The 27801-nt window shown below is 37.4% G+C and overlaps 1 protein-coding gene across 13 annotated transcripts in view; it reads left to right on the plus strand.

Moving 5' to 3' along the window:
- The window catches only part of XKR6 (XK related 6), a 319189-nt gene that overhangs the window by 72158 nt on the left and 219230 nt on the right, over positions 1-27801 (plus strand). For 6 of the 13 annotated variants that reach the window (XR_012016445.1, XR_012016452.1, XR_012016448.1 and 3 more), the window contains 3 exons: positions 17321-17433; positions 17957-18015; positions 19534-24370. The exons of 1 other annotated variant lie outside the window; for it this stretch is intronic. The gene's annotated coding sequence lies outside the window, so the exon portion shown is untranslated. Of the gene's footprint in view, positions 1-14536; positions 16062-17320; positions 17434-17956; positions 18016-19533; positions 24371-27801 lie in introns of those variants that run through there. 6 more of the 13 variants (XR_012016453.1, XR_012016454.1, XR_012016447.1 and 3 more) reach the window with 6 other exon arrangements.

A 27801-nucleotide genomic window follows, 5' to 3' on the forward strand; every position in this document is an offset into this window, starting at 1 on the left:
GAGACCAAGCATTGATATTAAATTTAGCCATGTAAAGATTCTTGATGGTCTTGATGAGTTTTTGCTGCTTGTTGAGGCTGAGCACTTGGTGTGTGGGATCAGGAGGTGGGAGGGAGGTGATCGGAAGCAGTGAGTATAATGGGAAAAATCACAGCCTGTTTGTATGCTTATAGAAATGATCCACAAGAGAGGAAAAATTTGATGAAGCAGGAGGTGAGGATTGCTACACCTACGGCCTTGAGTTGGTAAGAGAAGGAAAGAGATAGAGGTAGAGTGAAGCAATTGGCAATCAATCCCAGACAAACAGGAGGGAAAGGAGGGTTTAAGGGTACACTGTAAGTCAGTGAGTAGATGATGAGATGGGAACTGATGGAAGTTCTGTTTGCTGAGGGAAGTAGGAAGCAGCTGAGAGTGAAGATGGGGAAGAAGAGAGTACAGACTTTCAAAGAGAGAGGATGCTAAATAATTCTGTGGAAAAATGGAATCACCTGGATTGAGGAAACAAACTTTGATTAGAAGACAGCTGTAAAGAGTCCATTTGAGATGAGTGGTGGAGGTTTTCTCCTACATGCTAAATTGTCCTGGGGCTGGCATGAGATGGACAGAAAGTTGTATAGAGTGTTGGGTTTTTGCTAGCCAAGGACCATGATGTGAAAGAGGGGAATGATTATTAACAATGGACTATGAGACCTAAGCTGGGGTGTGAGGATGAGAGTGGAGTAGGGAGAATGAAAAAGTGGTAAGATCCCTGATTTGAAGGACCCCTTAAGGTTGAGGAATTGTTGGAGCTGGCATTTACATACTCACTTCATTCTGGCTTTTATTTCTTATTAGATTAATTTGTATCATATTAATTGATACAGCCTTAAGGGCTTTAATGATTGCTTAACTCATATTTTCTTTTCCTCTCCATTGATGAATCAAACACCTGCCATTTTGTGTTTGAAAACTGAAATAGAAAATGCAGTCTACTTTTAGTATGAACTGTGCATGGAAATAGCTGTGTCCTCCCCAGTTAAAAGTATTGAAGTTTCAAGATAAAATGGAATTATTTTTTCACTAAATTTAAACTGGTTAACATAAAATCAGTGGTAGAACTATAGTACAACAGCTTTGTGGTGGGCAGAATCATGATCTTCCAATGATGTCACATCTTAATCCCCAGAAACTATAAATATGTTACCTCACATTCCAAAACAGACTTGCAGATATGATTAATTCAAGGATTTGGAGATGCAGTGATTATCCTGGATTATCTAGGTGGGCCCAATGTAATCACATAGGGGCATTATAAGTGAAAGAGGAACCTAGAAAGACAGATATCTGAAGATACTATACTGCTGATGATGTTTGCTTTGAAGATGGAGGAAGGATCCTTGAGCCCATGAGTGCATATGATTCCTTAGAAGCTGGAAGAGGCAAGGGATTCTATTCTCCCTTAGGGTTTCCAGAAGGAGGAGTTGGCTTTGAATTCAACCCTTATGACTCCCAGGCCTTAAGATAGGCGAATCCATCTTATCTTAAGTCATCTGCACTTGATTATAGTTTGGTGGAGTTATATTGCAACTAATTAAGAAGTAGGACTGTTAGGAAGGAAGTTTCTTTGTCAAGTAACCAAGGCAGATTTTAGCAGTATTTATCCAAGTACCAGCCATAGTGCTCTGTTTAGTACCCTGTTTAGTACCTTGTTTCAGAGAATGATATATGAGACTATTACCCTGATATTGTTAAATACATGTTAGAGAACTGATTGTTTTGCTTTGATTTCTATGCTCACTAAATAAACATTTGATTATAATTTGACTTCCTATGTGGAATGCCTACATGGAAAGAATTTATTGAGCAAATGATTAAATTATCTGATTTATTTTGATTCTATATTGATTTCCACCATGGTTTGTCTGTGGACGGGGTGGGTAGGTGGGAATACATTGGCCACAAGACTCTAATTTCTCTTGGTTCCTTGGCTATTCTAATTTTCACTTAACGTTTTTGAATTGACATTCTGGTTTTAGTTAGTCCATTGAAAGTCAGTCCATCCCTGGGAAATGGCTGTTTTCAATACAAAACTAATAGATTATTTTGCTGATGTTGTGAGGATTGGTTTCTGAAATCTTGGAAATTCAACAAGTTAATACAATCCCAGAAGGCTTCTTGTGAGAATAAGATATTTTCCCCAGGTGACATGGCCCTGCTTCTGCAAAGCTGAGAAATAAACATCAGTGAGTTTTTCTTAAGTTTGCATTTCTATAATTGAAAACTAGGAAAGTGGCAAATATTAGTTTTTAGAATTAAAAACATTTCAACACTTGCTTAGGTTGGAAAGATAGGCCAAAAATAAGATGAAACACAGCATAATTAAGTGGAGAGTTCTGCACTATATCATTTTTTACAGATACCAAAATGTAGGTTATAGAAGACAAAGAGGGTTATAGTTTGCATTAAGTTTATTGGAAGTCAGGAAGAGAGTCCAAGAGAAGCAGCAGAGTGTCAGATGGCACCGATAAAACATGGAGGTTAATTAGTTTCGTTGTACTGGTACTAAACATTTTAAGAGGATCCTGGGCATTTTATGAGTGACATTGGTGAACTGAAGAGTGATCAAAATGGTAAAATGGTGTAGATACAAAGTCATATATGTAGAGCAGTACACTGAAATGGGAATAGTTAATCTGAAGAGGAATTTAGGGTTGAGGAGAGCAGCACCGCATTGTTTGCATATATAGAATGTGTAGTACGGTTAAGGCACAGGGATTTCTCCAATTAGAGGTAGTGGTTGGAAATTGCTGAAAGACAAGATTTTGAGGCCATGTACCCATAGCAGATGTTGGATCACTTAACGCATCTCTCTGCCCTTTCCCCCTCCCTTCTTCCTTAGGGAATTTTGATTTTGTTTAAGTAATCTGCCCTTTCTGCCTAGCTTTATTTGTCAAGAGAGGCAAACCCCAGCTCTAGGGGACAAATGATCATTCCCAGTTATAATGGACTAATTTTCCTTGCCTGTGATTGGCCAGGTATAATTTTGGCCAATAAGATGTGTATTTGGGGGTCCTCACACAACAGATTTTCTTTCTTTCTTTCTTTCTTTCTTTCTTTCTTTCTTTCTTTCTTTCTTTCTTTCTTTCTTTTATTTATTTATTTATTAGAGGGAAAGAGAGAGAGATAGGCAGGGAGCCTGATGTGGGACTCGATCCCAGGTCTCCAAGATCACACCCTGGGCTGAAGGTGGTGCTAAACTGCTAAGCCACCAGGGATGCCCCAGATCATCTTTTCTAATAAAAAGATTCAGGAGGGGAAGAAATAATCTTTTTACACTGGACATTATTATATCTCTATGTGAAGCCTGGAATGATGGGAGCCATCTTGAAATCATAATGAGAGCTAAACCAGCGTGCTAATGGCAGAGTGAAAACAAGTAAAGGAGCCTAGGCCTTTGATGTTGAACCATCAGAATAACAAACCACCAGAGATTTCCAACCATTTTGGAACTTCTTACTGAACAATTTAAAAAAAAAAAAAAGATAGCCTTTTCTTGAAGTAATTAATTAACATTTTTTATTTTTTTCTAAGTTGTATGGGACCAAAATGATTTCCAACAGAGCTGCTCTGAAATGGAAAAGATTTTCTAAAGAAGCAGCCTTTTTGTCCTCTGAAATGTTTAAACAAATGCTGAATAAACACTTAATAGACTTGTTTACAATATTGATGAAAGTCTCGACTAGCTGACCTTAGATTCTTTCTAAACTACAAGATTCAGGCTTTACCATTCTAAAAATAAAATAATGGCGTTATCCACAATTGCAACAGAAGACATCAGGATCCACTTAGCTTCTCCATTTTGTGTCCTCTTTGCTTTCCTAGGATCACTGCTTTGAGGGATGAATGTGGAGCGTTGTTTCCCCATCACCTTATATAGCCCATTTTCCTTTTTCCAAATATGTTGTCTGATGTCGTTGCCAGAGGGAAAGAGGTAGGACATAATTTTGCTTTAATGTAAAAGACATTTTTGTTGTATAGGTGCACTGATTTACAGAGAGAAGAAAGTATTTTAGAGTAGATGTCAGAAGTTTTTACTCTAGTAATTTAAAGAATCTTAACCTCTTTAATTATTTTTCTATTGAAGGATGGACCAATTATTCTAGTCCTATTAATAGAGGCTGCTGTAGAGACACATTGAAGTAACAATACTTTGGAAAGTAATAGTGGTAGGCATTTATTAGAAATATTTTGTGCTATTTGAGTTCAGAAGTTGGGAATACATTATTTGAGGTCAAAATAAGTAGTTCATTATTAAATTGATCTCTCTCTAGGCTTTGAATTTCAAGATGATAATGAGAAGCTAAAATAGTTTAAAAAACAAAAATGAACTATAAATGAATCTACGTTTATACATTTTGGACATTATCAGAAACATCAGATTTAATCATTTGTAGTATTTAATTGGGTTGTCATAGATCAGAAATAAAAGCAAAAAAAGTTTAAATTCAGATTTTGATTCCTTTTTTTTTTTTAAGATTTTATTCATGAGAGACACACGGAGAGAGAGAGAGAGAGAGAGAGAGAGAGAGAGGGGCAGAGACACAGGCAGAGGGAGAAGCAGGGAGCCTGACGTGGGACTCCAAACTGCTGAGCCACCCACGGATCCCCCCAGATTTCAGTTCCTAACATGATCCAGAGATGATTAAAAAAAAAAGAGAGAAAAGGACTGTCCACGTGTTACTGTGAAGCTTCTTGTTTTCTTTCTTCTTAGTTTTTCTCTTCTCATGAAGCATGTTTGGCTTAATCTATCAGGATATCAGGAAAATAAATGAACATGTGTGGTTAAAAAAAAACCTGACAGTCTTCTCCTACACATTACCACAACATTTCAGAAATTGGAAGATGAACTCTAAAGTAAACAAATCTGTCTTCTGGAATGGTAACGTAACTGGTAGTTTAATGAAGTTCTTTTCTTCCCCCTTGTTTTAGACTATTTTTTTTTAAACTCTCCCAAGACCCATTCTCATATGAAAACTTTTTCCTGTCCAACTCCAGATTCCTCCATTCCTCCATTTTCTTGCCTAACAGGATATATATTGTGGAGAGTTAATGGCCATGGCCATTTTCTCCTATTAGTCAATAGGAGAAAATTTGTCTTAGATCTTTCCTGTCTCTCTTTATGTTACATATTTCAGATGTAATTTTTGGGATTCTTGTCTTCTTGCTCTCAGGCAGCCATGTTGATCTCCAGATCTTTTTTATGATGCCTCTCAAAATAGATCAGTTCTGTTTCCTGCCTAGTAACCTCCTGTTTTGTGGCGATTAATCCCCTCCTATTCACATAGGAAATTGTGTTAGTAGCTGTTGATAGGTTACCACTTCGTCACCCTCTTTTATTTAAAACACAAACAAACCTGAAAATGCCTGAAGACATATTTTGGCCCTGCCCCACCCTATAAATTGTACCATGGGTTGGTGTCGGTGGCCTCTGTGAGTGCCTACTGTACTTAAAGATGGGGAGCTTACTCTTGCCTTCCCTTCCTTCTGCTGCTTCAAACAGTAGTGGTTGTCTTGCTCAGGTCTTTAGCTCATATACTCAGGGCCAGTGTCACAGGCAGTGTGCAGGGTCCAACACGGGCTTTAATATTTTCCTGTTGTTACCTTGAAAGTTTATTTATTTAATTTTTTACAAGGGCTTTGCATTTCCCTTTACAAGGTAGACCCTGGAAATTATGTAGCCATCTGATGTATAAGCTTTTATTCATTGCCTGCTTTCTCTCTTCCATTTGCTTCCAGCTTTCCCCATGGACTTCCTCTGCTGTTGGATTGCTTACCAGCGTCTGCTCACCCAGTTTACCGACCCTGCCATCGCCTGTCATGTTTTTTTTAACTCTTTTTCCCCTCTCCTACTTCTCTTCATCTCAGTTAACCCTGAAGTGCTCTTAAACTCACAGAGTTTGGCTTTTATAATTACTTGATCAGTTCACTGATCAGTTACAGTACTGTCTTGAGCTTTGACAAAAACTTTTATTCAAATTCTGTTGAGGAGCCCTTGTAATATTTTCTCCAGCTTCCACCTGTGACTTTGTACTTCAGAGCACATAATGAAATACGTGCTTGTTTCTAGTCAGTTGTGTTCTGTGTTTAATTAAGGTATAGCTGCAATTTATGCTGAGTCCCTGAGAGATGAGTGAGTTATTGATGATCTGGAGTCCCTCGGAGGTTAAGGGTAGAAACTTAACTGTAGCAGTATCCTGGTCTGCTACTTTTGCAGATGGAATAAGATGAGTAAACTAAATGATCTACCCTCTTGATAATAGAATAGCATTAAAGTTTTTTTCTTTCTTCCTTGAATCATTATACTATAGATGTAAATGCCAAGAAGTTAGAATCAGTTCTGGGGAGATGGAAAATAAGTTAAAATATGACATAATATTAGCAGTAAATTATGCTGGGAAGAACAGCCACGCAGGACAAAGAAGGAGCTCTGGATTGATTGGGATGGGATGGTAGGAAGGGCTGTTTGACTTTTAGACAGATTGGTCAGGGTGGCCTCCCTGAGAAGTTAGCATTTGAGAAGATACTGTAGTGAGATGAAGCAGGAGGGCCACGACAACTATGAAGGAAGAGCAGTCCCAGAGCAGAGAACACAAGTTCAGATTTCTTCAGGAGATTCAGTTCCTCTGAAAATATAAAATATAGAGGTTATATATATCTTGTGATGATCAAGGATCTTAAACTCTTGAGCACTTGAATGTTTGATCAATGCATGTATCAGTCAATCAGTAAGTATTTCTGTTCTTGGGTGCAGCTTGAGGTTGGTGATGGCACTGAAGAAACTTCATTGGGCTTTTCATTGTAGTAGGTGGTCTTAAAGGTGGGGTGTATCTTTGTGAGGTTTGTCTACTTTCATCAACTGTCGAATATGAAGTAGAAAAACAGATTAGGGTATTTGTTAAAATAGAATTCCCTCATTAAAAACACTTTATTTTTAAAATATGACTAAAAGTTTGTCCCACTTAACTTTACAACAAAAGCATGAATTCTGCAATCAGAAGGTTGTCGGCAACTGAAAGCAAATTGTCAAGAAAAGTATTGTAAATATTTTTATCTGTGTGTGGGGTATGTACCTTTAATCATTTCAATTTTAGAGTGTTAGTGAACTTTTTTATTTTTATTACTAAGTAATGCATGTAATTTATTTCTCCTGCTTTACTTTTTCCCTGGGAAGCTGATATTGTCAACACTAAAACTTTTCAAGATTATGCCAAGAGGCTATTATTTGTTTATTTGAGAGAACTGTGGGAGTAGATTGCTTGCAGCCTTGTGGGGTGTTTCCAGAAAAATTTCCAAAAAATGTTTTAATTTTGAGTTCTGATAATTCTGTTATGCCTTTTTTTTGGGGGGGGGGAAGTAGTTTGTGTTTTTCTGACTTTGATAAGAACAAGTGTTATCTAATTATGTAGCTGGTATCTGTTAAGACTGTGTGCTAAGATATAGCTGTCTTAAGGTTAGTTTTTCTTTGGGAGCCACAAGTATCATTCCATTATATTTACATTTTCATTTGGGTCTTTTAATTCCTGTACTGTTAACATTTTTTGCATTTAGTGAGCTACATATCTAATATTGTGTAATACAATCTGCTTAAACCAGTCTGATGAGAAGAAAACATTTATTTGGAAATATGGGAAGAATGGTGATAGATTTTTAAGGGACTTGAATACTTGCCAACAGATTGGGACTCCCAACTCGTCATTTGTATTTGAAAAGATTATGTAGTATAGTGCATATGAAAGTGCTTTGTAAACTCAGAGTTTTTGTCAAGTGCCAGTTGTCTTAAAAATAATTATCATCCTTGTACACCGTTGGTGGGAATGTGGACTAGTACAGCTGCTATGGAAAACAGTATGAAGGTTCCTCTAAAACTGAAACAGAATTACCGTATGATCCAGTGGTTCTGCTTCTGATTCAGTAGTTCTGCTTCTGGGTATATACTCAAAGAATTGAAAATAAGTGTCTTAAAAAAAAAAAGTGTCTTGAAAAGAGTACTTGTACACTCATGTTCATAGCAGTGTTATTCACAATAGTCAAAAGGTGGAAGCAACCCAAGCGTTCATTGACGGATAGATAGGTAAAATGAGGCTGGTACATATACATGAGTATTCTTCAACTGTAAAAAGCAAGGATACATTAAGAAGCAGACACATGAGCCTGGAGGACATTATGCCAATAGAAGAAACTAGGCACAAAAGGGCACATATTGTCTGATTCCACTGGTGTGAGGTTCCTAGAGTGGTCACATTCACAGATATAAAAGGTAGAAGGTGGCTGCCCAGGGAATGGGGAGGGGCTGTGGGCAGTTGAATGGCAGCAGAGTTTCAGTTGTACAAGATGAAACAGATTCTGGAGATGGGTGGTGGTGGCACAACCAGGTGGATATATTTTAATACTGCTAACCTGTACACTTTAAAAATGATTTAAGATTTTTTTTTTAAACTTAGTTGTAGGGGATCCCTGGGTGGCGCAGTGGTTTGGCGCCTGCCTTTGGCCCAGGGCGCGATCCTGGAGACCCAGGATCGAGTCCCACGCCGGGCTCCCGGTGCATGGATCCTGCTTCTCCCTCTGCCTATGTCTCTGCCTCTCTCTCTTTCTCTCTCTGTGCCTATCATAAATAAATAAAAATTAAAAAAAAATAAACTTAGTTGTAAATTTTCCCTCCGGAAAAAAAGGGAAACTAATAATCCTCATTATTTAAGAAGTGAGGAGTAGGCGGAGCTACCAGTTAAACAGAAAAGCAGGATGTTGATACTTTAGCTGTTGAAACTGACGAGGGTACATGAGGGTTCATTACACTAGTCTATTTCCTTTTGTATGTATTGGGAATTTTCCATAATAAAAAATATTTTAAATCATTCGTCATCCAGTCTTGAAGACTAAAGGTATTCCCCCAGGGGTTTCTGTTGCCTGCTGTAACCCTCCATCACTACTGAGTGTTTCTAGGAAAATACTAACAGTTTTTACTGTGCATCAGTATTAATTACTGTGTCCTTTCTTCTTATGAGCCCAGAGAGGGCTGTACTTGTTGCCTGTATGGTTGGGAACTACCCAGAAATGACACACTTCCTCAGAACTGTCAGGTTAATATTAAAAATATTGTGGCCTATATTTCATAGAGTATGAATTTATCATAGGTTTACAGTAAGATAGCATGATTCTATTTTGCAACACTGGCACAATTTTCTATTTCAGTTCCAGACACAGGTCAGACCCTTTTTTCCTGTCATGGTCAGAGTGTATCACCCAGTTACTAGCTGTTTCAGTTATTAGTCTGATCATCTCTTTTAGAAAGCATAGTCCTATTAACAAGACTGAGGCGTCAAAGGCCTATAAACATTCTAATCTGCTGCAGAACTAGATATCAGAAAGCAGAAACATTCTGACACATATACACATTAAATTTCAAAATGTGCAAAATCTGGTCTTTAAGCCATTTTAAAACAAAGGATGAAGCAGATAAAAATTTTTTCAATCAATAGCATTTAAACTTTCTAGAGTTCTTTTGCTCTTGGTTATAAAGACACATAATATAGGGGATTTGGTATAAGTATAATGAAAGAACATTTTTATTTGCCTTGTATAGAAAATATCTAATTAAGCTTAATTATATGATGGCCTGATTCTGGGCGCAGCTTAGGTCATTCTGTAGACCTATAAAGAAAAGATCTGCAAAGAGCTGAAGTATCTACAGCTCATGTTAGAAGAAGTGTATTTTTTTTTAAATAAATCTTATATTTCTAAGTCTGTACCAATAGTTCTAATGGAATGTGAGGCAGAGTCATTAAATGTTGAACCCAGCAAATTTGACATCTTGTACCTACCCGAATAAGGTGAAAATAGTGGGTACTTACCTTCATTTAATAGAACATAAGTGTGGTAATTTCCTGCTAAAATCAATAAGTGTGGTGGCCATTGACTTTTAGCATTTACTAAAATTATCAAAAATGGAAGAAATAGCATATTCTACAGTTTCAAAATGAATGGTCTGTATGTAAAGCATGCATACAGTAACTTGTAGGATAGGGCTAGTTTAATGTTAGATGCCATTGGCTTGTATTCTTTGTAACAGAGTAGTTTTATACTCTTCAGTGGAATGTACACATTAACTGGTTGTCAGCTGTCTAGTTTTTAGAATTTATAGCATGGAAGAACTAGACCACTGCCATGTACCCTCTGGTGAGCACAGAGGATAGCAGTGCCATCTAAGTATTATGTTCCTGGACTAATCAAGTTATAATTGGGCATTTGTTTAAAGAAATTTCTGGAATTCATAAATATTGCATCACTACAGGAGGAAATAAGGCAAATCCATAAATTAACTTGAAGCCATTTCAAAGATACTTCTAATGGAGAATCTTATTAAATACGTTGCATTCTTACACTGTTGTGATTAACTTTTTATCAATCGGTTTTCTTCCAAGACTGATTTGTCTTTGCAGATTTTGAACACCTACCATGTATAAAACAGTAAGCTGAATACGGGGAGAAGTAGAAGATCCTAAAAAAAACAGTGACAGCTTATGTTTTCAAGCACAGGATAGAAGCCATTTCAAAAGCTGAATACAGGCCTTCCTTGTGTTATTGTGCTTTTACTTTATTATACTTCTCAGATACTGCTCTATTTTTTAAATTAATTCAAGGTTTGTGGCAGTCTGGCATCAAGCCAGTCTTTAGGTACCATTTTTCCAGCAGCATTTGCTTATTACTTCGTGTTTCTGTGTCACATTTTGATATTTCTCACAAAATACCAAACTTTTTCGTTACTAGTTTTGATAATCAGTAATTATGACTCTCTGAAAGCTCAAATGATAGAATTTTTTAGCATTAAAGTTTTTAAAGTAAGGCACAACATGCATTGCTCTTTTAGACACAATGCTATTGCACACTTAATAGACTGCAGTATAGTGTAAACATAGCTTTGATATACACAGACACCAAAAAAGTCTTTTGATTGCTTTTGAACTAGTCTGGAACCAAATTTGCAGTATGTCTGGGGTATACCTGGAGCCACTTCCTGAGAATGGAGAAGATTCTGCATGTTAAAAGTGTATGGCTGACTGTTTAGAGAATAGTATGAGTAGAAATCATGCTGCTAAGAGCTAGATGGTTAAGGATGGTAAACGCAGCCCCCACTGGACTTAGCACAAATCTTCATTGTGCTGTTTGAGACTGGTTGATCTGGCTCATACCTGTTTGCTCTTCTGTGTACTCTGCCCACATTGCCTTTCTTTCTGATCCCCCAGGTCACCAGTCCTGTCTGAAGACTTTCAAATAGCTAGTTCCCTCTCTGGAATGCTACTTTTATTCTTGCCTAGATGATTCCTGTTCAGCCTTTAGATAATCAGCTTACCTGCCACTTCCTCCAGGAAATCCCCTGGGGCTGCTATATAAGACCACATGAGCTGTGCAACCCAGAACACCTAGCCCAGGAAGAGAAGAGCACTTGCTGAGGTTGTGCAGAGTGGCAGCCCAATCTAAATTAAGTCCCCTGTGTATGTTCTATCATAGCCTCAGGTGTTACTCCTTCATGACAGTTAACATCTTGAACTTATAAATATCTGATTTTCTGTGTAATGGAATTATAAGCTCCCTGGAGGAGGCACCATATCCCTTAACCATCTAGTTTGTATCCCTTGACTCTGGGATGTAGTCACTTTTCAGGAAGTATTTTTAAATGAATGAGTCAACTCTAGATCACTCTTCAAATTTGGCCATTCAACAGTAAAGAAAAAGATGAAGGACATCAGCTGAAATGAATGATGTATTTAAGGGAATGGATTATGGATTGATCTAGGATCAGGAAATCTGAATGTGTCTATAGGCAAAAAGAAAGGATCTATTCCAGGAGAAACTGAAGTTGTAAATGGATTAAGGTTCCACAGGAGTTATGTGATTAAACAAAAAGCCTTAAAAAGAAGATCCCTGTTTACCCTTGGATAGGAGAGAGAAACAGCTTAGAAATAAGAATCTATTAGTGTGAAGGCTTAAGTAAAATTAGATAATACAGATTAATCTACTCATAAGTGCCACAACACTCTCATTATAGTGACTTGTTAGCTAAAGAAAATGCTGATGGTAAATGGGGCACCTGGGTGGCTCAGTCAGTTAACGTGTCTGACTCTTGATTTTGGCTCAGGTCATGATCTCAGGGAGCCCCGCATCAGGCCCTGTGTTGGTGTGGAGCCTGCTTGAGATCCCCCTCCCTTTCTCTCTCAAAAAGAAAAGAAAAGAAAAAAAGATGTTTAAAATCGCGTACATACCAATAACTTCGGCTCACAGTCAAACAATGCATTGTCATAGTTAGATCCTTATGTCCCTTTTGGAGGTAGAGGGTTCCTACAGTGCCAAAATGTGGCCATGCCCAGGAATTTTGACTTATCGTGCTAAATAATTGAGGAATTCTATTTCTGGTTAGTGCTAATTTGGGGCAAATGTGATAGTAATTATTAAGGCCATTTTAAAAAATGGACAAATACTGTTTTTTAGCACATTTTGCTTTGTTCTCTACCCAAGAGACTGGTTTTCTTTAATGACATATTACTGGAATCCTGACCAGTTTCATGTATTGTCTGTAAAGTGGGTGTCACATTAAATGGCAAGATTGTCATTGTGAAGGAGTTGGGTTTGGAGTCTAAGATCACTGAAGTATTTGATAACAATAATACAGTTTTACTAGACTGGCACGGTCTCTGTAAGATGGAAGATAGGATGAACAATGACTAACTTTGTGGTACGCAGTGGGCTCTCATTAAGTCCATAAAAGTAAAGTCAGAACCTTGTAACCTGCCTATCACGTATAGGAGTAGGAGTGAAAGGATCCTAGGTGTGCCAAAGTGTAAGGTGTAGATTTAAGGAACCTTAAGAAGAAGCAAGTAAGTGATGGCCAAGTTTGAGAAGCACAGTACCCCAGGCACATTGACAATTAGTTTCAAGGGGTGATAGCTGAGAGAATGCCTCTGTGGTCTTGACCACAAACAAATCCTCACACTCATAGGTTGGCTGGTGAAATCTCTTTCCATTTTGAGAGAAATCAATGCATAGTTTAAAATGCTAAAGAGCGGGATCCCTGGGAGGCTCGACAGTTGAGCGTCAGCCTTTGGCTCAGGGTGTGATCCCGGGTCTGGGGATCGAGTCCTGCATCGGGCTCCCTGTGAGGAGCCTGCTTCTCTCTGCCTATGTCTCTCTCTCTCTGTGTCTCTCATGAATAAATAAAATCTTTTCAAAAAATAAAATGCTGAAATAGCAAAGTATCCTTGAAAAATATTTTACTTGTAGAACAGTTACTTATGTTGCAAAAATTGTATACTATAGAAGTTAAAAAGTTCCTCCTCCATTCTTATGTTTTAAGTTTCTTGGGTAGCTTTTCGTAGATTTCATTTCTTCTTCTTTTTCTTTCTTTCTTTCTTTTTTTTTTTTTAAAGATTTATTTGGAAAAAAAAAAAGATTTATTTGAGAGAGAGAGAGAAAGCACGAGCATGAGAGGGGCAGAGAGAATCCTCAAGCAGACTCCCTGGTGAGTGTGGAGCCTGATGCAGGGCTTCATCCCAGGACCCCGAGATCATGACCAGAGCAGAATTTAAAGAGTTGGCCAGTTGGCCGCTTAAACAACTGAGCCACCCAGGCATCCTTCATTTCTTCCTTTCTTGCTCACCTGTTTTGGTATTCCCTTTAAAAAATACTATTTTTGAAAAGAATGACACATGTCTGTTCAGCAATGTCATTCATGTATGCACTTAATAGTATATCTTAGGACACCTTTTTCCACAGCAGTAAGAGATGTAACAACTTTTTTAACCGGCTTCCTTTTGGACACTTGGACACTGGACAGATGTTGGAATTGTTTTCCAGGTTTTTTTTCTTTCATTTTTTGTATATAAATAACTCTCTGTACAGATATTTTTGCTTAGCTGTGAGAAGCAATCTGAAGGATCTAGTCTCAAGTGAAATTTCTGGATCAAAAACATGGGTTTTTAAATTTTAGTAGATACCATCATTGTTCTTCAAAAGTGTAGCACCAATTTACACCTCTACCAGTGGTATGTTTAAGCGCCGTGTTTCCCACACTCTTGAATTTAATCATTACCCATTGTTAGCATCTCCTTTTGATTCCCATTTCTTAAACTTTGAGTGAGTTTAAAGATACTTATATATTTGCGGGTTATTTTTATTTCCCAGTGAATTGTTGATAATCATCACCTGTTTTTCAGTGGCTTTTTCTTAGAAATTTATAAAAATTTTGTGCATATTAAATTTTTCCTATAAATATTTTCCTTGGCTTATTGTTTATTTTTTGCTTATACTTGTTTGGTTTGATTTTTGCCTTTTTAAAAATCAGTTGTGGATTTGTTTTGTTTGTTTTTTTGGCTGCTGGGTTTTATGTCATAATTAAAGATCTTCCTGTACTTCAAAATTATTTTGAAAGTTTCATCCATATTTTAAGTATTTTTATAGTTTCATGTTTTAACTTTAGTGTATCTGGAATTTATTTTGGCTTAAGGAATGAAGATAGAGCGCCATCCTTGTTTTGCAAATGGCTAGCTGTGGTCTCAACACCATTTTTTGAGCACTCTCTTCTTTCCATAGAATCCTTAAATTTGAGATTGGAGATTTTCTGATTGATAAATATTTTGTGTTTACAGTGCCATTTAGATGTGTTGGCGAAAGTGCACACGTAAATACTTATTGTAGAATTTCCATGTAAATTAAGGCTGCTGCTACAACTAAACAGTACAAGGAATAAACAGCTGATGATCAGGAAAAAAAAAAAGAATGCTTATGGTTTTTGCTTAGATTAGGGAATGAGATGTGCAATGTCAGAAGGGAGATCTTAGAATGTGTAAAGTGCTGGGATCAAAAAGTAATCTAAGAAGAGATCATAATAATCAGGTTGCAGGTTCACTCCTAGTACATCATGTAATAACCCTTTGTGTTAAACGAAAACCAGTCTAAACTAAGGAAATTATTTTCATGAGAATGTATTTTACATTGATATTCTTAAAATAACAGGCATTTTAACAGAAATTTGGTTCTGTGATTTGTTTACATTTATAACTACCTTACTGGAAGTCATTGATCTTATTAAATGGGAGACCTCAATGCGACATTCCTGATGTGACAAGTGGAGTTTTATGATTAGTATAACTTAAAACTGAGAATAAGGTTACTTGTCTTGGTAAGCTACAAAACATGTCTTCTGAGTCATAAATTTTTGTTACTTTATCATTCAAGTCCTTGATCCAAGTAGGAGTAGTGAGAGTTGTGCAAAGGATAGTGGTGCTGTATTTGTTGTTGCAGTCTCTGGGCTAGGTGGATTGGTTCAGAGAAAGGATAGGACTGTAACTTCTAAAACAAAACAGGCTATGACTGAAGCAAAAAAGAATGAGGATAAAAGTTACTTAAGGAAGGATCCAAGTTTTGGGGAGGCAAATGAAACATCTTGTTACTTTTAGGTTTTGCCCAAGAATGGTAGCAGACAGGATGAGCTGAGAGGAACCCTGGGGTGAATAGAGTTCTCTTTGTTGATGTGGGACAAATTTGGTATTTACAGATATGTGAATGTTTGAGGCATGATGTAGAAAAAGTGTATTAATTATGTTTTTTTCTGGAATTTGCTGGGATCTATAACACGTGTGGTAAAGGAAGGAGGAGGGACTAGCTTAGAAATAAGACCAAGGTTCAGTTTTCCTTGATTAAAATCTGAATACATCAAAATACAAAACTGTTAGAATGATTTTACGAGCATCAGTGGGAAGTGAACTTCCAAAAGCTTATTGATTTAAAAAAATACATTTTCACTTCATGCAAACCATAACCTAAAACCTAGGTAACACTCAATTCTTTTCTTCTTTATTCTAAATATTTAAGTATAAATTACAAGTTATTACTTTAAAGGATAACTCTGAAACCTATAAACTTCAGAGTCAAACCATTACATTTGTCTAGATATTGAAAGTAATTGGACTTCACCTGAAAAATGACAGAAGATCAGCAAACTCGGGAAATATGTTTCCTGTTCTTGATTTAAGGTGAACATCGAGCTTAAATTGATTTGTTTTGATATTTTTTGGTAATGTACCATGTTCCCACAAAATTAAAGGCTTTCATTGGTATACGTAGATCCAGCAGAGAATGCAAAGCATTAAATAATAATGTTGTTAGTATAGACACTACTGATAGTTTTGTAATCCTATATAATGGAAGTATATGAGTGCTGTAAAAAAATCTCAGAAGCTATTTGTCTTCATTACACCATAGTTAGGGCCAGTTCTTGAAGTGTAACTTTGGCAGAACTTCTGAGTTTTAAATTATGGCTTCAGTTGAATGAAGGACTCTTACATTAAGTGATTTTTGAAGGTGCTTGGCTGATTTAACCTTGTGAAATAGTGTGAGACATTTATATTTAGGATTGAAACTACTAGTGCTCTCGAAATGGAGGAGAATTAATTTTCAGGATTAATGAGGATTTTGGAAATATAAGCTTCACACTACAGAGACCAAATAATGGCTGGATGTCACTTGCAGCATAAGATTTAGGCTTCTCAATGGATTTTGTTTTAAATCCTACAGTCTCATTCTCTTGTCATATATACTGCCCTCCTCCCTCTCATAGAAGCACAGCAATCCTTATTTTCTGTCTCCTTAGCATGATAGCCCAGACTTGAGACAAAAACTTCAGAAACAGCAAGGACCCCACTTGCTAATATCCAGAACCCAGCTCTCCTATCACCATTTGGCTTCCAGTGCTTAGAAACATTCAGTACTTGTAGAATGAGTGAATCCCTTATTTTGATTTTAGAAACAAGCTAATTTTCATGTACTACCAGCGCTGCTATTGGAATTAGGAGTTTCTAAATACAGAAAAATATGTTTCTAGGGCCAGCCGGTTCTGGTTCAGCATCATACTTTGCTTGCCTTGGTTTTTTTGCACAAAGAAAGCTAAGTTGCTATTCAGCGTCATTAGCTTCATTAATGATATTGTTATGTTTAACTTCGTAACAAAAAACAAAAAAACGAACATTTCTGAATCTCAGGAGATGAATAAAATACTAGTGTAGCTCTGTAAGAACCGCCTTAGAATTAAATTATCATAGTTACTGTAACGCCTGGCAGCTGATGGGATAAGAAGAGCAGCAGCCTTTCATTCTAAATAGGATTCTGATGCTCTGGATAGAAATGTGTACATTTTCATTTTTCTGTGATAAAAATGGCTTTTGATATTTTATGTGTCATGTTAGAGATTTCATTCCATGATCATTTGTTCATTCACATGTATTTTTATTTTTAGCTCTAAGCGAAAGACATGAGGCCTAAGACTGAGATGAGTTTGTTTTGAGGCCATCTGATTTCTGACTAGAAGGTGTGCGATCGCCTCGTCCTGAAACCACTGCAAACAGAATGGTAATGGCAAAACCTGAGAGAGAGAGGCCTTCATGTTTTTCCATGTCTGTTCTCTTATCCCAATTCCTTCTTTAAGAAAACAAAAATCTTAAGTTGTGAACAAAAAGTATTAAGCAACTTGTGGCTATATTCTAACTAAACTGGTTCAAATGTAAATAGTTGTTTAAATTGATGTATTGTTAAGCCTTTTGTTTTATCTTTTTAGTGAGCTCTAGTGAGTGACTTTTAACTAGTGACAAAATATCTCTTATATGTGAAAACACCCATTAGGAATTTGCAGATTGAAATAATTATCTTCCTTTGAAAAGTATAGAGTTTGCTTTAAAAGGGGCTGCAAAAATAAAAAAATAAATAAAATAAATAAAAGGGGCTGTAAAAATAAAAAAATAAATAAAATAAATAAAAGGGGCTGCAGACTTAAGTTTCTCAGACTAGAAAGTAAGGGTCTTATCACAGCTTTCTTTTGCTCTCATAAAGAATTTTGATGTCTTATGTATGCTTTTTTGTTTTTTTTCTTTTTAAGATGTAAAGTCCTGTGAAGAATGTTAGTGGTGTCAGTTAACTCTGCTTTAATTATCACAGGTAACTTAGTTCAAAATATATTTTATAGTTGAGGAGAATAGCACTGTTTGTCTTTATTACAGTAAAACGTTTTTTGGGGGTGCTATTTATTTATTCCTGTTGACCATGTCCTGTTAAAATAATGACGTAGCAGAGCTTAGAAGACAGTTCCTAGGCTTAATTCCCTGGGAATAGAATTCTAGTAGGTTCTTTGCTCAAGTTCAGATTTTATACTAAGCCATCTTTTCAGAGCAAGTGGTTATTTGATCTTTCTTGTACTACATGTACTAGCATTCATAGCAGAAATAGTACCACAAATTTACTTATGTTTAGCCTAAATTACACATTTGTTTAATTGATGGCATGCCAAGAAAATGAAATTGTCATCCCATCCCAGAGGATGAGACAGAGGGCAGATTCTACGGAACTGTGACAACTTAATGTATTTTTTAAAAGTCATACTTATTTTCCTGTTTTCTTCAGGGACTCTGTTGTTGCTCTAGTTCTACCTTCCCTCATTTCTCTACCAGAAAGCATTTTCTTATACATTGTATTGCAGATATATCTTAAAAACAATATTTTCTCCAATGTCGAGAGTGACTTAAATTCTTAAAATGTATTTTTATTTATATACGTGGCTTTCTGTGATGATAGACTTATTCACATGCCATGTAAATCCAGGAACTATGTAGGTTGACTGGAGTGTCATGATTTTATATCTGCGATCTCAGTTTATACTTAAATAAGTCAGTCTAGCTTTGTCCTTAAAGAGAAACAGATATAATGGTTGTTTCTTTGTTTTCCATATATTCTGCTGTGTTGTTCTATTCTTCTGAAATGTGAACTCTGAACTCTTCTGTGGAAAAATTAAATAGGCTAATCTAAAAAAGTACTTTTTAAGCTAACTGTAGAAGAATTGTTCATATAGTTCACTTTTATGTATTAATGCTTTAATAGGAAACAAGTACTGATCATTTTTATTTTTTGAAATTCTTGTTTCTTATGTTTACCCTTATAAAAAATTTTTTTCAAATAAATCCTATCTAAATTGGCCCTTTATAAGGCTAAAGAACTTTGAAAGTCATCTGTTGCATTTCATGTGCTAAAAGTTAGTGGGGAAGAAGTACGAAGACTGTAACCACTGTTAATTGACTAAAAATGTGGTTTCTAAAGGTGTGTGTTCTATAAGAATGAAATCAGTAATTTTAGTTCTGCATCTGAATGTCACCATAATGATAGCTTTTAAAAGAAAATCTAGAGCTAATGCCACTTTAATTTAAAGCCTGAAATTGTAAATGTGAAGATATTTAAATATTAAATAGGTGATATGTTTGAGTATAGTTTAATATTTTTCTTAATAAGTAAACTGCCTTGTTTCTAAGCAGAACTTTAATGTTAGACTTTAGAGCTTATAACTGTAAGATGAGAAACATTAACTTTAAAGTGTCATTTTGAAAAATAAAAAGTAAATATTGACCTTTTCTAAGAAAGTTTTTTCCTTTTGACATTGTTTAATTTTTTTTCCTTTTTGTTTTTTAGGTTTGCAATTTTTTTTGGTGATGGCATGTTCAGAATCTTGGATCCCTAAGTTGAGTGTGTTGGAAATATTTAGGAACTCTGGAAATTATTGCTTTGTGTATATAATGACTTACTAGGACAATCAGTAGCTTTAATAAAAAAAAAGTCTATAGAAGAACAGATACTATAATTTTGTGTTTCTCAGTTGACATGCATGTCTCAAATTCTCATCTACCAGTATTAGTGTCATTCTCTGGAGATAGTTATAGTTTGAAGATTTGGGGGCTGCCATGTTTTCCCAGGCAGGTTATGTCATCCTCCCATGCTGTGTTGGTCAGCTCCTTTTCCTTTCTATCTACCTTGCAGGGTAGCTTACTTAGACCAGAGGTAATTAATGATCAGGAGGAGACAAGTGACAGTCCTATGAATAGTCATTATAGAATTTCAGCCTGGAAATGACCTCAGAATGGTCTGTATTAGAATATGCAGATTTTATCCAAATACACTTGTGACCAAATGCTGCTGATTTTTGAATTGGATATTATTATATAGGACAGAAGTGCTAATGAGGAAAAAGAGTTGTTCCCTCTCTCCCCTATTGTTGGGTGCATGAATCAGTGCGAAGTAAAATGACCAAGAGATAGTATTAGTATAAAAGGGAAGGAGGAAAAACAAAACTTTGAATCTCCAAGAAGGAATACTTCCCCTTAAAAATTTGCAAGTTAGCTCTATTCCACGTACCTGAACACACTATTTTAAAACCATAAACTCATTTTCATGTAGACCCAGAATATGAACTCTAGGGTATGCTTGACCAGAGGAGTACCTGGAGAACTTGTTATTTGACAGGAGAATCAGGCAGTACCTGGGTGAGTCCATGGTTGACTGCTGGGATGAAGAGATTTGAGGAACTTTGTGGAGGCAGTTTTTTTTGATAGTCAAATACAACAGCCTCCTTACACCTCTGACCAAAATTGGGGAAAGATTGCTTTTTAAGACTGTCTTTAGAACAACTTGAAAGAGGAGAATTCATTCAAGGAACTATAGAGACTGGTAGCTCAGTAGAATGTTAATGTATTTGTTTATTGCAAGTTTTATTATTGGTAGATTATCCAATAATGTGAAAGTTTGTGTATAACCAAAGTTTTCATAACATTTCTATTAGAAGGCTTCTAGAAGCTAAATAAGATACCCTGTAGCATAACCCTCACCCCTTTGCTTTAAGAAGATTTGACTGATATATATTTAATAGATGGCACAACGAAAACATGAGATTTTTAAAAATCAAATTACATTTTAATTTAAATGTGCATTGCCTATTTGCTGCTAGCTTTTTAAAAACCCTGCTTCTGTGATACTTTTGTCAATAGAGGTGTTTCCTCTAAGACAATTCCAGCCACAATATTGACTGGGCCTCGGCATTTGATATACCCAAAAGGAATAAGGCAGACAGAAAAAAAACTTGGTCTCTACTGGAATGAATATTTTAAAAGCCTTCTTAAATTCTGAACACTTTGCGTACAAAGGAAAGAGACCCAAGAGAGGGAAAAAGTTAAGAGCCCAAGAATAAAAAATGGTGGTGAGGATGGGGGATATACTCTTACATAGTTAACCTAAGGTGTGAGGGAAATTAAGTTCCTGGAGAGATTATGAGGCTTTATATGAAATCCCTGGGACAGCAGACATTCTAATATTCAGTTGGGTAGTTCACACTAGCATGCAGTAGTATTTTAAGGCTAGTGACAGTTGATCTGGGGAAATATTAGTGTGTTTCTTAACAGTGAGTTTGACTTTTATTTTAGCATGTTATAAATGGGTGTGCAGCTCAAAGATGAACATCATTCAAAATAAGTGTCTTCAATATTAGAGAAAATATTATTAAAAAAGGATCTTTTGTCCCTGTTGTATAACTTTAGAAAGTAATGTAGAATACAGAGCATAATAGAGAAGTGATGGCATGAATGTAATCAGTATTTGATGGTTGCTTTCTAGAAACTTCTAAATAAAACGTGACTTTTGTTTAATGTTGTCCTTAGTTGTACTGTAACAGAATTTTAGTGGGAAAATCTGTACCTTCATGGGTCACCATATTCCATAGTCTGGCACATCACTGTGAAAGTTTAGAAGTCTGACTCAGTTTCCCCGAGGAGGAACAGAGTGTTGTAAATTTGTGTACAGTAAGTACATAGGGACCCACAGAGAAAGTGAGCCTAGAACAATGAATGGTTCTTTGTATTTTGGTACCTTTAGACCCCTTAATAAACGAGGGTAACTTTCCCCAACAAGACTGTAATTTCTGAGGGTAGAGAGACTGCCCTGGTTGTCAGGTCAGGAAGCCCTGATCTAAAATATCATCTTCATTTTTCTTCTGACCTTGCTTTGACTTTATTGTCATTCTGTCAGGGGTTCTCTGTGGCCTTTGAAGGGAGCTTCAAATCTTGAAGGATGTTTATACTGCCTTGTTCCATTGAACTGAAGCCACAAGTCCAGAGCTTTGTAATATAACGGAGCAAACCTTGACTACAAAGAGCTGCCCCACAAGTACAGTGGTAAAAATAGAGCTGAGGCTCAAAAGTATGGCACAGCCTTCTAGGTAGTACCTGCTTCCTGCCGGTGTAGGGGCGTTTACTCCATAGTAAGTTGAGTATTGATGTTTTGTTTTTTAAATGGACATATTTCTTCTAAAATCCCTAATTATTATAAAAGTTTTCTACCTAAGTCTCCCCTTTTTTTCTCATATGTTAGGATGTCACATTAATGGTATAAAATGTGTATTTCCAATTAACATAGTAACTGGGAACTTGCGATTCTGTAACTTTGTGACTCTGAAATTTATAACACATTCTCAGGAAAATTGTTGAGATTCCCAGATAATTCCTTCTCCATTCCTTTCAAGTTCCTGAATGTATGATTGTTTCCGAACCTTATTAAGCCATTTATAAGATTAGGCAAAACTGTCTTCGGTTCTATTTTGACGCAGAATGGATACATTTGATTTATCTTATTAGAAATGTGTTTTGACAGAAAATTCTATTTGAATGGCTCTAATCTTCACTTTGGAATCTCAGATCCCCTGCTTGTTATGTTGTTCATTGTGACTTTCCTGCCAAAAACAGCTTTGCTGAGAAGATCATCCTTGAAAAATGAAGAAATCTGAAGAAACTGATTTGGGGATTGAGTAAACAGATGGAAGAGCACAGTCAGATTGACAACTGCAGCACACTTTGGAAACATCGTAGACTGCATTGCTTTTGTACATGAAACAATTTGACTGTTTTATGGCCTGGACCTATAGAGCAAGAAAACCACCTCATGAAATGTATCTTTGCCATAAGAGAGCATACTCTGGCCTCTAAAACCTTTCTGTCAGAACAGCCTGCTGGTGACTAGCTCACACTGATGGAGAGAGCCCAGGGCTTTGCACAGGACTGGAAGTTAGACGTCATGTTCTGGACTCAAAGGTGTTTGTAAATTTCCCCTGGGAATATAGTGTTGGGGGCTTTTTTTTTTTTTTTTTTTTTTTTTTGGGAGGGGGGCTTTTTTAGCACCTATCTCCCCCATGCTTTGCATGTCTCCCGAGAAAGGCACCCGAGCCCATCTGTGCCCCGATTCTTGTTCCCTGGCCATCCGTTTCTGCACCATTGACTTAAAGGTGGGGGAAATGTGGAGCATACAGGATTCCAGCATCCTGTTAAATCCATCCCGCTTAATCCCTCCCAGGCAATTGTATTGCATTTCCTTTTCAGCCTTTCTCAATGTTGCCTAAGTTTGAGCCCCTTGATTAGGTCAAGATAGAATGAAAACCCCACCATTTCAGGCTTCTTCCTTCCCGTTGCCATGTTTTGTCTGGCCCGTAATGGGAGGTTTGCAAGTCAGCTTACTGTAAAAGAGTCCACTTATGTCCTTTGCTCTCCATCTCCCTTCCTGCACGTTCTGGTCTAGAAATAAAGCAGATCTAGACTTGGGGATTTGGGCTATGCAAAGTGTGCCTATAGAAATTCACAGCACTGTATTTAGAGCTGCGGTGTTGACTGTCGTCTCCTTTGTACCTCTGCCCTGTGCTGGGCACTCTGTTGGGTGTGGGGGCCCTCTTCCTCTCCAGCAGCTGACTCTCTTGAAGCCAGGAGTAGACCTCATGGTGCCATAGGTACAGAGAAAACCACAGCTGACCTCTGTGAGAGCTTCCTAGTTCTGGGGTCATGAGTTCATGAGGCCAAGTTACCAAGATCTTTGTGTCCTGCCCTGGACCCTAGTCAAAGCTGGGCACATGCAGAGAAAGTCATCATGTCAATAGGATTTTGAAAGCAAGACTTGTCCAAAAATAGACCACATTTCAGGGTAACCATGAATCCACATTGACTGTCCTGGTATGTCTTACTTTAAACAAAATAAAGAGTATCTCTTAAAAACACTACCAAATTACCGTGATGTGCAAAATGTGATATTACTCCAAAAATAATTTTTACAAGTGGCTTTCAGAAACGTGCAAATGTATTTTGTGTAAAAGAGTATATACTGTGTGTAACAATTTTCTGATTCTTGCTCTAATAAATATTAAACTTAAGTGGTCTCAGTATTTTAAACCTAATAGTTTGAAATTATTTTTTGAGTAAAAATTTAAAGTATATAATATTTTTACTTTTCATGTAATGTGCAAAGCATTCTTAGAAGCTACTTTTACATGTGTTTGTTTTCCACATGTAAAACGACTGAATAGGGGCTGTGTCTTCAGTAAGAGTTTCTGAAGCTTTGGCTGTAATTACCAAGTGCTCGGGATTGGGCTGACTGGAAATGTATATTGAGCTTTTCTGTGTGAATGCAGCAAACTGTCCAAATAAAGTAGCTTTGTACCCTTGAAGGAGCTTTTACTAATTAAATTTTTATTAAATATCGGTAAGTTAAAGGAGAGGAAAGGAACAAAGGACATGTAAATGAGGGTCTAAACTAGTGGATTGTGCCCTTTGGCTGTCAAAGGTAACAGTGGTAGTGAGTCCTGGGAATGGGGTAGGGGCGGCAGTGTAGTTTGTAGAGAAAGACACCCATCCAGCATCAATAGTGGGGGATAGGGGGTGGTCAGTGGGGGGGGGGCAGTAGGGGTTGGAGTGGCAGTCAGTATGTGTGAGCTGTGCTCCATGGACCTGAGTCCAGGGTCCAGGAAGCTTGGTCCTGGAAGTCCGTCCCCACATTGCTGAATGCCCAGCCAAGGATGGGTGCCAGTTGGAGGCAAAACAGGAAAAAGAGAAGGATGGGCTGGGGACTTCAAAAGTTTTTTCCAGTTTCAAAATTGCCGTTTTAAACTTTTATGTCATTCCTTCTACTGTGTACCCTTGGTAAAATAAAAAGCTTGCCATGTCAAATTAGTTCGGTAAAGATACTTTAAAAAATGTATCAACCTGTGAACTCAAAAGGCTGCATGCTGCTTGCTTGGTTCTTGGAAATGTGCAGGATGAACATACTAAGGTCCCTGTTGTTTATCCTATGTCCCATTGAACAGTTTGAGAACAGTTTGGGTAGGTTTAGATAATTACTTCAACATTGCTATATAGTGGGAATCACGGTCTTAAGCTAATTAAGGTAGCAGTTAAGGGGTGCCTGGCTGGCTCAGTCAGTAGAGCATGTGATTCTTGATCTCAGGAACGGGAGTTCAAGCCCCACACTGGGTGTAGAGATTAATTTTAAAAAAGAAAACCGTTAAAAGGACAGCTAGTATCATCCTGTTTCAACCAACGGTTGACCAAGAACTCCTTCTGGAAATCTCATACAGATTTCCAATAGCTTTAAGTGAAGATAAACGGAAACCTCAAATAACACAAAGTAAAAATCCCACTACAGTACAAATTCTGAGGAAATCATTTATTACCTTGCAGATAAGTTTTCAGCCTGCAAAAGAGTCACCAACCTGCAGAAAAATTCTACACTAAAAGTGACCAGAAACAGTGCAATGGTTATAAATTGTGTTATTTCTGCTTATCTCCAGTAATTAGTTTAAGATGGACTCTATATACCATTGCTTGTGTGACTATTTTATATCCCATATGCTTAACGTGCTAGCTGCGGTAAGTGATATATTCATATATGTGTGTGTGTGTGTGTGTGTGTGATGCAGTGAGTTTTCAAGAAAGATACTGAGATTTCTTCCTTTGGCATCTAAAGATGAAGGTTGGTATCCTTCCTAAACAGGTGCTTGTAGGCAAGTTCAGAGGAAGTCCATGGCCTCTAGTCATGCTTTGCAGAACTCCAAAGTACTTCCCTTTATCTCGGAGATACTGCAAATTTCTCACCCAATTCTTCATTAGGGAAAGCTTGCCATATTCTACATTGTTTTCCTTAGAGACTTTTTCTTAGGAGACCCAATTTTGAATTATTAAACCCAGGGCTAAGATTAGTGAGGCAGACACCTGCTTTCTGTATTCATTGGGACTTGAAAGCAAGAATGAAATTACTAAATAAAATGAAATTGATTTGAGGGATGTTCTGGACTTCATTTGCTGTGTGCTTGACATCCTTTCCTGCTGGCGGAAGACTCAGTGAGGGTTTGTAAATTTCCTCAATCCTGGAGGGCATCGCTTTGCCGTCAAAATTTTGGGTTAAATATTTTGAACGTTCTCAGTTATGTATGTAGCAGAGAAGAGTTTGTAAATAGACACATACTGATTGAAATCATTTCACCATAGATTGACCATTTGACCAAAGATTTGCCACTTTGTATTTGGAAGAAAAAATAGAAATTACTTACTGTGGGTCTTTGATGATGGTTACAAGCAGGAAATTTAGTTTCTCTCTCCAATATTTCAGTCTTGCTCCAAACCAAGTTACATTTTTAGTCAAATCATACCTCAGCACTTTTCCGTTAGGAATGAGGATTTTCTTTAGCTCCTGAGGGGCTCTTGGTGGCCTTTCCAAGTGCCCTTTTAACCTAAGAAGACTGCATCACAGAATGAGTTCCGCCATTTTAAAAGCCCCATTTGTGGGATCTTCTGGAAAAATACTGAAATACATCATCATTGTAACATAGTTTCCCACTTTCAGAAATGAGGAATTATCCTTAAGTCCTAGGCCAAGCGAAGGCATATGTGTGGTTCACAGATCGCTGTCTATGCCTCTGGCTGTTCTTGTTGGGTCTGATTCAGCATACTTCCGGTGTGGGGGCTGCTGAGTGGCACAGTGTCTGAGCACTTGAGCTTCTTGATGATTTTAGGAAGTCAGACAGGTGTTGGGAGCATTGCTTTTCACATCTACCAGCAGTAAGCAATTCCGGTTTGCTTGCTTTTTATGTAACATCTAAGAAGTCACTGTAGCAAACCGCAGTTCTCCCTTCTTCTAGATTATAATGTTTAGATTTATCTGTTTAAATTAAGAAGTAAGGTTAATTCCATAGCTGCCATTTCCTCAGGGGAAAAAAAAGTGCCAGCCGCAGCTGACCTAGAATTCCATCTTGGACTATTACGTAAGTCTGAGTGAGCAAGAGTGTAAAAGTCTTTTCTCTCACTTTTCCACCAGAAAAGTGGCCCCCTCTGGTAGTGAAGCTGATGACCACCTGAAAGTTTTGAAATTAAGAGCAAGAATCAGGAAAAGGTGTTAGCAGGGAAGTGGCACCAGGACAGAGTAGAAATCCTTAAAATGCAACATTTACTGGCCAGTGCTGTTGGTTTTATCCATGTTTTTTTATGACTGAGCAGACCAAGGCTGAGCCCTGTAAACTCTGGCCTCTTCCAGCCCTGTTTTCATCCTTACCTTGACGGAAACTCAAATTCTCGAGAATGAAATGTTTCAGCCCACGTATACGCTGGTGCCTTGCAGGGCATCAGATCATGAGTGGGCAAGGGCTCTTGATCCTTAACGTTGTGCCTGGAAACACTACATATCTCCACACTCGGAGTTCTCACTAGCCTTTCTGGCTTCCTGCTTCTCCCTACCTTTTCAGAAAGTCTACAGCAAAAATAATTTTTGTAAAAAGCTGTTTGGTAGGGGAACTAGGGAAGCACGGTGCAGTCGGACAGGACACTGGAGTGAATTGTTTGTTCATTCCTGCAGCATACTGATGGGTGCTTGCCAAATGACAGGCGCTCGCTCTTCTAGGCACTTTGAGGAGAGAACACACAAAGCGTGGAGTTCACACAGTAGTAGAGCGGAACAGACCCAGCCTGTAGACTATCATCCCATGGAACAAACAGAGAAGGGCAGAGCGCCTGCGATTGGGACGCCAGTGTGGGATGGAAGGGCAGGTCTTCATTCTTCAGGAGCTCAGAGTAGACCTCGTTGGGAAGGTGAGATTTGGGAACCGGTGTT

This window comes from Canis lupus, chromosome 24, assembly GCF_048164855.1.
Source record: "Canis lupus baileyi chromosome 24, mCanLup2.hap1, whole genome shotgun sequence".
Taxonomy (NCBI): domain Eukaryota; kingdom Metazoa; phylum Chordata; class Mammalia; order Carnivora; family Canidae; genus Canis; species Canis lupus.